A 12,538-nucleotide genomic window follows, 5' to 3' on the forward strand; every position below is an offset into this window, starting at 1 on the left:
TCTAAGAACAAAATTCCATTGCTGTGGCCTCAGGTGACAGGTGACTAACAAATGTCCACTTACTCACATATCCAAATTACCTAATGGACAGCTCCACCTTAAGGTTGCACAGGAACCTCAAACTCTTTATGCCCAAAATGTCAGTACTGATATCTCCTGCCTCCATCCATTTCCCTTTTGTATTATCTGTTTTGTCAGTTCATGACACTGTCCAGCCAGATTCGAAGACTTTTATATTTGAGTAAGGGAAGAGCTTTTGAGTAAGTCTGATTCTTGTCTGTCATAACCCATTACAAATTGGAGGCCCAGATTTCTTAATTATACAAAATCAATGATAAATATGTATGTTTGCTGAATCAGTGAATGACCATGTAATTATAGAGCACTTAAAATATTTAATTCCTCCTAGAGTAACATAACCTAGGTAAAATATTAGGCAGCTAAAAATTTTAAGAACTCTGACCATGAAGAATACATGAATAACTTCCTTTACATTTTATCCATATCATTTAAGGTTGATGACTTCAGATTTATGAGAAAAATGTTTTCATAGGGGAAAAGGATATTCAAAACTGTGACTATTCAATCAGGAGCAAGGCCACAAGTGGTACCTATTCCAAGGTACCTGTTTAGGTTGTGATTCTGTAGAACTCTAACAACTCAGTCTTGTAATTTCTCTGTATCACCTAAATCCCTGAAAATGACGTTTCCCATTTCTGAAATGTGTGGAGCCTTTTTTTTGTTTTTTTAAAGATTTTATTTATTTGTCAGAGAGAGAGGAGAGCGAGCGAGCACAGGCAGACAGAATGGCAGGCAGAGGCAGAGGGAGAAGCAGGCTCCCCGCCAAGCAAGGAGCCCGATGTGGGACTCGATCTCAGGACGCTGGGATCATGACCTGAGCCGAAGGCAGCTGCTTAACAAACTGAGCCACCCAGGCGTCCCTGTGTGGAGCCTTTTTAAAAAAATTTTTATTTATTAGAGAGCACACACACACACAAGCAGGGGGAAGGGACAGAGGGAGAGGAAGAAGCAGGCTCCCCGAAGAGCAGGGAGCCCGATGCAGACTCGATCCCAGGACCCTGAGATCATGACCTGAGCTGAAGGCTGGTGCTTAACCGAGTGAGCCACCCAGGCACCCCTGTGTGGGGCCTTTAAATGGCATGATGGCTTTGGTCTGGGATGCAGAGTATAAATACTCTCTTTTTCCATGTGGTCACATGTATGCGTATGCACCAGCTTCTAAGCCAAAGGGTCATTATTACTTTGTTCTTTTTCACAGGCCATCTTCCTCGTGGATCCACAGGAACTGCACTTGCCTCGTCCTTTAAAATTTCCAGGAGTCCTATGGCCTCAACCTGAATTATGGGATGCTGCTTTGACCCTCAACAATAACGTCCAAGTCCTGTGTCATTGTTTAGAAGTTTAAGGTGCCAGTTTAACAAGATCAACAGATGTCTGAGAGAGAAATGTAAAGGAGGTGCTATCCAGGTGAGTAAGAAAGAAGCCAACAGGTGTCAATGGGATAAAGGCTCATTAGAGTTACTCAACCTGCAACCTCTGAAAATTTTTTTGAGGCAGTTGTCTTATCAGCTCTTGTCTTTTGGAGTAACAGTTGCTGAAATTCTTTAGATATCTAAATAACATTTCCAGATACACTTGCTTATCAGTGCTCTTTTTCTCTCAGATTCTGGGGGACTGGTTGCCCTTCTAACCTCTCTTCTGGATGCCAGCCTCTTCATTTGTATTCTCAGTTTGATAAATTTTACAGCTTACATGTTGTGTTCTCCCTTTCACTAATATTCTTCATTTTTTACTTCCCTTTAGATATCTAGACTCCTTAAGCATTCAGTCATCTTGCCAAGGATTACAAGACCTGTATCTTTCAGATCTTAGCATGTAGATTCTTTTCTTTAAAATTAAACGTTCTACAGATGCCTTAGTGGCTTAGGCGGTTGATCATCCAACTCTTGATTTTGGCTCAGGTTATGATCTCAGGGTCATGGGATAGGACCGGCACTGGATTCCACGCTGGACAATGGAACCTGCCTGGGAGGGAGTTTCCGTCTCTCCCTCTCCCCCTCTAATCCCCTGCTTGCCCTCTCTCTCTTTTAAAAAAAAAAAAAAAGAAGAAGAAGAAAAATTCTAATAAAATTTAACTTTCTATCATTTCTCCCTGCTTCCATTGTTATATATCTCAGAGTTGAATTTTACCCCCTTATCCTATTTTTTTTTGTTCTATTTGAACAAATTTGAAGTCCTATGACTTTACCTCTCTGTTATTTTAAGAAGAAATAAATTTAAAATCCAATACATAGGGGCACCTGGGTGGCTCAGTGGGTTAAGCCACTGCCTTCAGCTCAGGTCATGATCTCAGGGTCCTGGGATCAAGCCCCGCATCGGCTTCTCTGCTCAGCGGGGAGCCTGCTTCCCCTTCTCTCTCTGCCTGCCTCTCTGCTTACTTGTGATCTCTCTCTCTCTCTGTCAAATAAATAAATAAAATCTTTAAAAATTAAAAAAATGAAAAAATAAAATAATAAAGCCCAATACATATATTTAATAGAAAAGTAAAATAATGGGTTTGTCTTCTCAATCCTGGCCCTCACTTCTCCATTTCTGTTCCCCAAAAGCAGCACTATTAACTGTGTATTTTTCTTTTTCTTTTTTTTTTTTAAAGATTTTATTTATTTATTTGACAGAGAGAGATCACAAGTAGACGGAGAGGCAGGCAGAGAGAGAGAGGGAAGCAGGCACCCCGCTGAGCAGAGAGCCCGATGTGGGACTCGATCCCAGGACCCTGAGATCATGACCTGAGCCGAAGGCAGCGGCTTAATCCACTGAGCCACCCAGGCGCCCCAACTGTGTATTTTTCTAATTGTGTTTATGAGTATACAAGGAGGCTTTCAAGCAGAACAATGACATGATTTAACTGTGACAAGAATAAACAGCTGTTGCTGTGTTTAGAGGAGTTATAAAGAGGCAAAGGCAAAAGTTGGAAGAACAATGAGGAGCCTATTAAATAGTCCAGTCAAGGCATGATGTGGCTTACACTTTGGTGGTCCTAGTGAGTGAGGATTATGAGAAATGGCCAAATGCTAACCATAATTTGAAGATAAAGCCAACAGGACACAGAGATGTAATAGGTGTGTGATCTAGAAGACAGTTGTTCAGAGCTTGAGCAAGTGGAAAAATGAGGTTGCTATTTAATGAGGTGAGAAGAATTTAGGGGGAATTCATTTGAAAGAACAAGAGTTTGGTCTGGGGCAGGGTAAATTAGACCCCTGTTAGATATCCAAGTGCAGATTTTGAGTGGCAAGTGGATATGTGAGTCAGTTGAGGGAAGAGGTCCAAACTAGTGATTAAATATTTTCAAAATATTATATCAGAATGCAAAAATGTCAAGCAAACTCTTAACTATATTCTGTGGAAATGGTGACTTGTTAGAGTAGGGGTTGGCAAACTACATCCTAGTACGTGTTTTTAGGAATACTGAAATATGGCCACCTACAGTGCATCTTGTCCATTCATTTTCTTATTGTCTATGACTACTTTCTGCTACAACAAATGCCTGAGTTGAGCCAGGCTTCCGCAGATACATGATGTTGTAAAGCATGCGACTAAAAAGTGTATCAGTCATGGTAAAGCTAAGTGACTATAATAAACCCTAAATGTACTGCTTCAAGGAATATAAGAATTGATTTCCAGGTCATATAACAGTTAATGTGGTGAGTGGTGAAGAGCTGCATGGTCACTTTGGTCTTTGTGGTTCTTTAAGGATCCAGATTTCTTCCAGGTTGTCTCTTTTATCATTCAGTTGTGGTTGAAACGGGATCAACAGTGCATTCCTGGTTCCAGCCAGGTAGAGAAGGAAGAAATCACCATGTAGGGCAAGAAGCCAATAAACTTTTTCTGTAAAGGTCCAGATAGTAAATACGTAAGGCTTTGTAGACCATAGGATCTCTGCTGCGACTACCCAGATCAGACATTACAGCACAAAAGTAGTTTGCTTAGCATTAGGTTATATTGATTTCTATTTTGAAAATATTTTTTAAACCAAAAGTTAAATGCTATTGAAACAACCATTTTGCCTGGTTTTCAGATGATGTTGCCTAGTTCAGTTCAGAATTTTACAGTATGAGGGGCACTTGGGGTGGCTCAGTCAGTTAAGGGTCTGACTTGATGTTGGCTCAGGTCTTGATCATGTGGTGAGTTCGAGCCTTGTGTTGGGCTCCACACTCAGTGAAGTCAACTTGAGATTCTCACTCTTCCTTTCCCCCTTAGCTCACTCATTCTCTGTTTTGCTCTCTAAAATAAATAAATCTAAAAAAAAAATTTACAGTATGAAAAATTCAATTCTGATCAATCTGTATGAAGTATATTGATGTCATCCCTATAAAAATTTAAGGAGTTTTAGTTACCAACAAGATATTATTCCTGTTTTCTTTTCCCTTTTTTTTCTTTGAAGATTTTTTTTCTTTTAAAGATTTTATTTATTTATTTATTTGACAGACAGAGATCACAAGTAGGCAGAAAGGCAGGCAGAGAGAGAGAAGGGGAAGCAGGCTCCCTGCTGAGCAGAGAGCCCAATGCAGGGCTCGATCCCAAAACCCTGAGATCATGACCTGAGCCAAAGGCAGAGGCTTAACCCACTGAGCCCCCCAGGTACCCCTTTTATTGAAGATTTTATTTTTTTATGTGAGAAAGAGCACGAGTGAGGGGAGGAGAAGAAGGGGAAGGAGAGGGACAAGCAGACTGCGCTTGAGCACAGAGTCCCATGCAGGGCTCGATCTCAAGACCCTGAGCTGAAACAAGAGTCATACACTCAACGGACTGAGCCACCTAGGTGTTTTCTTTTACTAGGACTACAGTGGGTTATGTCCTGATCTGTTCTGCATCATTCTTTTGCAAATATAATGAGTTAGAAATTTTTAAATAAATGCTGTTACTGTAAAACATTAGTAATGTTGAACCATCTATGTTGTTTGAACCATCTATGGTTGAACCATCTATGCCTTGGTCTTTGCGGTGATAAAATACTTTAAAAATTGTCTCTATTTTTTATTTTTTTCCTATGTTTCCTTTGCTGTTTAGGACTTCTGTCTTTTCTGGTCTCAGGTTTCATAGGTTATATTTGGTTTTCAAATTTATTTGCATGGAGTTGAGCAAATAATCTACAGTCTTTTGCTATCTACTGTTATTTCCAAATAATCATTTTTTATTTTTGTAATTTTGCTTTTATTCAACTCTTTAGTTTTTCCCTAAGAATCAACTTATGAATTTATTATAACTTCCGTTTTTCTGTTTGTAATAATTAATTTATCTTTAAAATTTTTTGTTTTTCTTTTTATTAATTTATTTTTTGGAGGGAGTAAGAGAGCCATGTGGTGGAGGCAGGGGCAAAGAGAGAGAGAGAGAATCCCAAGCAGGCTCCTTGCTCAGCACAGAGCCCTGCAGAGCTCAATCTCATGACCTTGAGATCATGACCTGAGCTGAAAATAAGAGTCAGACACAGCCAAATGAGCCACCCAATTTTTCTGTTCTTACTATAGTTACGTTTCCTTATTGTAATTTCCCTAGTTTGAATGCTTACTTTATGTTGTTTTTAAAATAATGTAAATATTTATGTCAAAACTTATATAGTCATTTTTTCAAACGTATTCTATGGGCTCTGATACATATTTCTTTCTGAAATTTTCTGAATATTTCTGAATATTCTGCAGTTTTTTTTAATTTTCTCTTTGCCCAAAGCATTTTTTGAAGCCAGTACATTTTGAAATTTATAAGTGAAAATTTCTGTTTTTCTTTCTTTTTTTTTTTTTAAAGATTTTATTTATTTATTTGACAGACAGAGATCACAAGTAGGGAGAGGCAGGTGGAGAGAGAGGGGGAGGCAGGCTCCCTGCTGAGCAGAGAGCCTGATGCGGAGCTTGATCCCAGGACCCTGGGATCATGACCTGAGCTGAAGGCAGAGGCTTAACCCACTGAGCCACCCAGGTGCCTCCAAATTTCTGTTTTTCTGTTGTAATTTTTTTTAGTCAAGTATTTTGTCCAATCTTTTCCACATTGTGGACTATTTGAGGGTTTTTTTTTTTTTTTTTTTTTAGATTTATTTAAGTAGGCAGAGAAGCAGCCAGAGAGAGAGAGGGGAGGAAGCAGGCTCCCTGCTGAGTAGAGAGCCCGATGCGGGGCTCCATCCCAGGACCCTGGGATCATGACCTGAGCTGAAGGCAGAGACTTTAACCCACTGAGCCACCCAGGTGCCCCTATTTGAGGTTTTATAGGCATACTGTATGGGCTGATTTTAAGAGTGTTGAGCCTTTTTTTTTTTCTAAAGATTTTATTTATTTGACAGAGAGAGATAACAAGTAAGCAGAGAGGCAGGCAGAGAGAGAGAAAGGAGGAAGCAGGCTCCCCACTGAGCAGAGAACCCGATGTGGGGCTCTATCCCAGGACCCTGAGATCATGACCTGAGCCGAAGGCAGAGACTTTAACCCACTGAGCCACCCAGGCCCCCTTCTTTGAGCCTTTTAAAAGGTGTTTTTTGTCTTTTTTTTTTTTTAAGATTTTATTTATTTATTTGTCAGAGAGAGAGAGAGCATAAGCAGGCATAGGCAGATAGAGAAGCAGGCTCCCAGCCAAACAAGGAGCCCGATTCAGGACTTGATCCCAGGACCCTGGGATCATGACCCAAGCCAAAGGCAGCCGCTTAACCGACTGAGCAATGCAGGCATCCCTAAAAAGGTGGTTTTAAAACTGATTAGCTCTATGTTATAAATTAGTATTTTTTTAAAGAGTTTATTTATTTATTTGACAGAGATCACAAGTAGGCAGAGAGGCAGGCAGAGAGAGAAGTGGGGGGAAGCAGGCTCCATGCTGAGCAGAGAGCCCGACATGGGGCTCTATCCCAGAACCCATAGATTATGATCTGAGCCGAAGGCAGAGGCTTAACCCACTGAGCCACTCATGCACCACATATTAGTATATGTTTTTATTTAATGTTCCTATTTTTAATATATTCTATCTTATGGATTTGATGCTTGAGAAATGGTAGTGTTCTCAGTAATGTGTTTTTATGTCTTGGATTTCTGTGGTTTATGTATTCATGATTATCTCCTTTTATCTTTATTCTTTATTTTCAGCATATCAGATATATAACTTGTATGTATAGAGTTTAGGTGCATTTTGCTATATATCAGTTGTTAAACCTTAACATGTGTTAAAATCATTTGGAGGGCTTGTTAAATACAGATTACTGGGCCTTACTGGTAGATTTTCTGATTTTGTAGATATGTGCTAGGACTTGAGAATTTTCTGTATGTGTCTGTTATAGTTTTTTTTTTAATATTTTTATTTTAGTTGTATTTATTGAGAGGAACAATATGGTTAGTATTGGTTGTCATATTCAATGTTATACATTCCATTTTAAATTTGACCTCATCTTTTTTATCCTTTATTGTAGGATCTTTGATTTCCTTGTCTTTCTATGTCTTTCCTCCTGAAAATTTGGAAAGCTTATTATATTTTATTATTTAATAATATTCTCTTGGTTGCCTTTACATTCGTATCTTTCTTAGTCTTCATCCTTCATTTCTTTAGCCCCCACTAAGGAGTTATGTGTATTTTATACATTAGTATGTTTTCAGTGTCCCTCCTCTCTTTACCACACAGTTGGTGATTGCGATTATTATTCTAGTTTTATTTATTTTTTTTTTTTAAGATTTTATTTATTTATTTGACAGAGAGAGATCACAAGTAGACGGAGAGGCAGGCAGAGAGAGAGAGAGAGGGAAGCAGGCTTCTTGCTGAGCAGAGAGCCCGATGTGGGACTCGATCCCAGGACCCTGAGATCATGACCTGAGCCGAAGGCAGCGGCTTAACCCACTGAGCCACCCAGGCGCCCCATTATTCTAGTTTTAAATAGGACCAGCCTCATCCTTCTTACCTTCCCCTTCATATATATGAAATTATTTGCATTTTTGTCTTTGATTGTGCAGTAATCAATCTATCAAAGTCCTATCCATGGTTTACCCTTGAGCCTCATTTTTATTAAAATGTATCATTATCACTTTCAGCCCAGTCTCTCTAATCTCTCTACTCCCATACCAGATTATAGCTTCCAGAGCAACAGGATCCTAAATACACACTCTCTTATATTTCTGCTTCATATTTAAGACATACATTGGAGCTCATTGAGAGAAAGGCCAGTATTTTATCCTTTGGATCTGCAGTCTTAAGCACAAGCAAAATGATTATTAAATAATTAGTGATTGTTACAGAGCTTCAAGTGTGGATTTACGTTCAGCTTTATTGAGGATTAATTTACATAAAAGTCACCCCCTCCTTTAAGCATATTATTTGATAAATTTGGTAACCGTGTATAGTCAAAAAACGTACACCGAAACAAACATGCAGAACAGATTCATCAATGGTTCTTTGTGCCCTTTTGCAGTTGAACCATGCCCCTCCCCCATCCCTGGTGATCAGTAATTGGCTTTATGTTCAATAGCTTGCTATTTCTAGAATTTCAATATAAATGTCATGTACTGCTTAATCGTTAACATTTAATTTCTTTAACTTTTTTGAAATTACTTCATGTTGTTTAGATTAATATTTCATTCCTTTTTATTGCTATTATTATAAGTATGGACATAATTTGTCTATCCACCAGTTGATAGACATTTAGATTATTTCCATTTTGGGCTATTATGAATAATGCCATTATGAACATTCATATACTAAGTCTTTGTGCAAACATACGTATTAATTTTTCTTAAATAGGGGCGCCTGGGTGGCTCAGTGGGTTAAGCCGCTGCCTTTGGCTCGGGTCGTGATCTCAGGGTCCTGGGATCGAGCCCCGCGTCGGGCTCTCTGTTCAGCGGGGAGCCTGCTTCCTCCTCTCTCTCTCTGCCTGCCTCTCTGCCTGCTTGTGATCTCTCTGTCAAATAAATAAATAAATCTTTAATTTTTCTTAAATAAATGACTAGGAGTGGGATTGGTACATAGAATAGTAAGTGTATATTTAACTTTATAAAATACTCTCAGATTGTGTTCCGAAGTAGTTGAACCATTTTTCATCCCCACCTACTACTCCCATCATTCAGAGTTCTAGTTGCTTCACAGTCTCACACTTTGGTTTGGCAGTTGTTTTAGCTTTAGCCATATTAGCGAGTGTGTAATGGATCTCACTGAGTTTTGGGTTTTTTTTTAAGATTTTATTTATTTATTGGAGAGAGAGACAGAGGGAGAATGAACAGGGGGTAGGGGCAGAGTGAGAAGCAGACTCCCCGCTGAGCAGGGAGACTGAGATGGGACTTGATCCCAGAACCCTGAGGTCATGACCTGAGCAAAAGGCAGACACTTAACCGACTAAACCTCGCAGGCACCCCTTACTGAGATTTTAATACGCATTTCTGATCACTAGTTAAAATGAACGTCTAATGTACTTATTGGTCATCCATATATCTGATGTTGTGAAATGTCTGTTCTAGTCTTTTGCCCATTTTAAAAACTAGATTGTTTATCTTTTTGAGTTTTTTGTTAACTGTGTTTTTGAAGGGCATTAGTTTGTTTGTTTTTAAGATTTTATTTATTTGACAGAGAGAGACACAGTGAGAGAGGGAACACAAGCAGGGGGAGTGGAAGAGGGAGAAGCAGGCTTCCCACTGGGCAGGGAGCCCGATGTGGGGCTTGATCCCAGGACCCTGGGATCATGACCTAAGCCAAAGGCAGACACTTAATGACTGAGCCACCCAGGCGCCCCTGAAGGGCATTAGTTTTTAATTTTGATGAAGTCTACCATTTTTTCTTTTTATATGAATAGTTTTAACACTTATTTGAGGTCTTCGTTTCAGTTTGAGTGAGTTTTTGCATATGACATAGAGTAAAGGTTGAGGGCTTTTGTTTTCTAATTATGTAAATTATAGCATTGATATGAGGGATAGTGTACTACTAGAGTCAGTTCTTGCAATGGTTCATAAGAAATTCAGGAGAGGCACCTGGCTGGCTCAGTCCATACAGCACGGGACTTTGATCTCAGGTTTGTAAGTTTGAGCCCCACTTTGGGTGCATCAGGGTCCCTGCTCAGCAGGAAGCCTGCTTCTCCCTCTCCCATTCCTCCTGCTCGCGTTCCCCTCTCGCTGTCTGTCTGTCTCCCTCTCTCTCACTCTCTCTCTCTCTCTCTCTCTCTCTGTCAAATAATAAATAAATAAATTTTTAAAAGATTGCTTAAAAATAAAATCTTTAAAATGAAATCTTTCAAAAAAAAGAAAAAATGAAGCTAAAATTTTGAGAGGGACAAGACAGATCAGGATCACATGGAAGATTTCCACTTAGTGGACAGGAAGCAATTATAAAATAAAGAATTCCGAGGGAGGACAAGAAAAGAGCTCTTCACAAAAGAGCTTTGGTGCCACTTATTTCAGGCATAATGAAAGGAAAGGAAAGCAAAACTGAAATTGATGGCAGTAACAGTTTCTGTATCTAGAAATGATAGTATCAATCATCAAAATACTGCAGTAAAGCAGATTTCAAAGCAAAAATGACTTTTCTGGCCCATTTTCCTTTTTTTCACTAAATCTATGTGTACTTTGTTTAGCCATGTGAAACTCAATTGCAACCAGATAAAAAGAGCAAAGTCTATAGTTACTGTACAATTATAGGTCAGTTCAAGTTGAAAGGCTCAAGTCAAGGACATCTCTGTAGATATAACGAATTGGGGCCTGTAAAAGTGAAATAGGGGGTACCTGGCTGGCTCAGTCAGAGCAGTGTACAACTCTTGATTTCAGGATTATGAGTTCAAGTCCCACGTGGGGTGTAGATATTAAATAAATAAAATACTTTTTTTTTTTTTAATGTGAAATAGGATTATAGTTTTATTTGCTCCATCCTTCCTGCCCCACATAGGCAACTACTTCCAACTCATTTAACTGAGTCTACTGGTGTTTATTCCCACATTTTATACAGCTATTTTGCCTACTTTTGATTTAACCATTTTAAAACAATATCAGCTTGGGAGCAACTGGCTGGCTTAGTTGGTAGGACATGTCACTCATGATCTCAGGGTTGTAAGTGTGAGCCTGACAATGGGTGGAGAGATTACATAAAAATAAAATACTTTAGGGGCACCTGGGTGGTACAGTTGGTTAAGTGTCCAACTCTTGGTTTCAGCTCAGGTAGGGATCGCAGGGTTCTGAGATCAAGCCCCCGGTCGGGCTCTGCATTCAGCGTGGAGTCTGCTTAAGTTTCTTTTCTCCCTATGCCCCTCCCCATCCTCTCTTTCTTTCTAAAACAAATAAAAGAAAATCTTCTAAAATACGTCATTTATATATATAGTCAGATTGTTAACATGCAGGGATCCAGAAAATTTCCTGCATTCATTTTCCTTTGTATTTTCTCTGGAACTCCTTTAAGGAAATGTTGAACCTCCTAAATGCCTTTACTAACCCACACATTTCCAATCATTATTTCTTTGTCCCTTTGTTCTTTCCATTCTTCCTTTTTTGATTCTGGGAGATTTCCTGGAAATTTTTTCCACCAAAGCTATTGAATATTTTAGGTCAACATCATATTGCTTATTTGCAAAAAGCACTTCTTTATAAAACCCTGTTAATATTTCAGTGCTATACAACCTCTTAGCTTTCTGTAATACTAATTATAATATTGTATGTGTGTTCTTTTGTTCCTTTAGTTTTTTTTTTCCTGTTTGTTTTGATCTATCTTTCACCTTAGAGCTTTCATCAAATTTTTGTGATCTTTAGTGCTATATTAATATTTAACAATGAGGTACCTGAAATAATATTGTAATCTCTGTGCACAGTTGGGGCTTATAAAATGGTGGGCTTTGCTGTGCATCATTCAGTCAGATATTTTGATGTTTCTTTTATATGACTCCATATGTTAATATCTATAAATGTTCTCATGGTCTTCTCATTTTTTCAGAAAAGAACCCTTCCATTGCCTGACACCAGCCAGCAGCCACCAGCATTTCTAACAAGCAGCAGTAGAAAGGGGTTGGGACCCTAGTCTGCATGTGAACTTTTACTCATTACCTTCTTTTTAATATGTTACTCTGATCTTCTATGCCTGTCATCACTAAATTTGGAGCCTCCCATTTATACCATTAGTTGCTGCTTTTATCATTTGTATAAGTCTCCCCTTCCATTCTCACCCAGTCTCTCCAGTTACAGAGCCTTTGTGTTACCAGCTGTGTCCCAAATTACCTTGGTTCTAGGTGTCATCCCCCTCTGCTGGCCTTCTATTTAAGTCATTCGATTCTGCTGTTAATTTATAGTTATTTGCTTTCTTTTCAAAATTTCCTAAAACTTTTCATCCACTGATATCTCCTCAACCTCTTAATGTTTATGAGTATATGCCCTTCATCTCTTAACTGTCATTTTAATGGAGTTTCAGAAAGATACTAAATCTTATTTAACCACACATCCTTTTTTAACAATAATTCTTTTCATTTCCCTTCATTCTCTTCAATTCCCTTCGTCCTAGGCTCGCCGAATTTTATGTTTTTGTCCTTTCATCCTGTTTGACA

At 38.8% G+C, this 12,538-nt stretch overlaps 1 protein-coding gene across 3 annotated transcripts in view; it reads left to right on the plus strand.

Moving 5' to 3' along the window:
* Nucleotides 1-12,538, plus strand: part of ZNF260 (zinc finger protein 260) — a 120,108-nt gene that overhangs the window by 100,386 nt on the left and 7,184 nt on the right. For 2 of the 3 annotated variants that reach the window (XM_047709530.1, XM_047709529.1), the window contains exon 2: nt 1,280-1,488. The exons of the other annotated variant lie outside the window; for it this stretch is intronic. The gene's annotated coding sequence lies outside the window, so the exon portion shown is untranslated. The remainder of the gene's footprint in view (nt 1-1,279; nt 1,489-12,538) is intronic. 3 annotated transcript variants of the gene reach the window in all.

This window comes from Lutra lutra, chromosome 17 (genome assembly GCF_902655055.1).
Source record: "Lutra lutra chromosome 17, mLutLut1.2, whole genome shotgun sequence".
In the NCBI taxonomy this organism is placed as follows: Eukaryota; Metazoa; Chordata; class Mammalia; order Carnivora; family Mustelidae; genus Lutra; species Lutra lutra.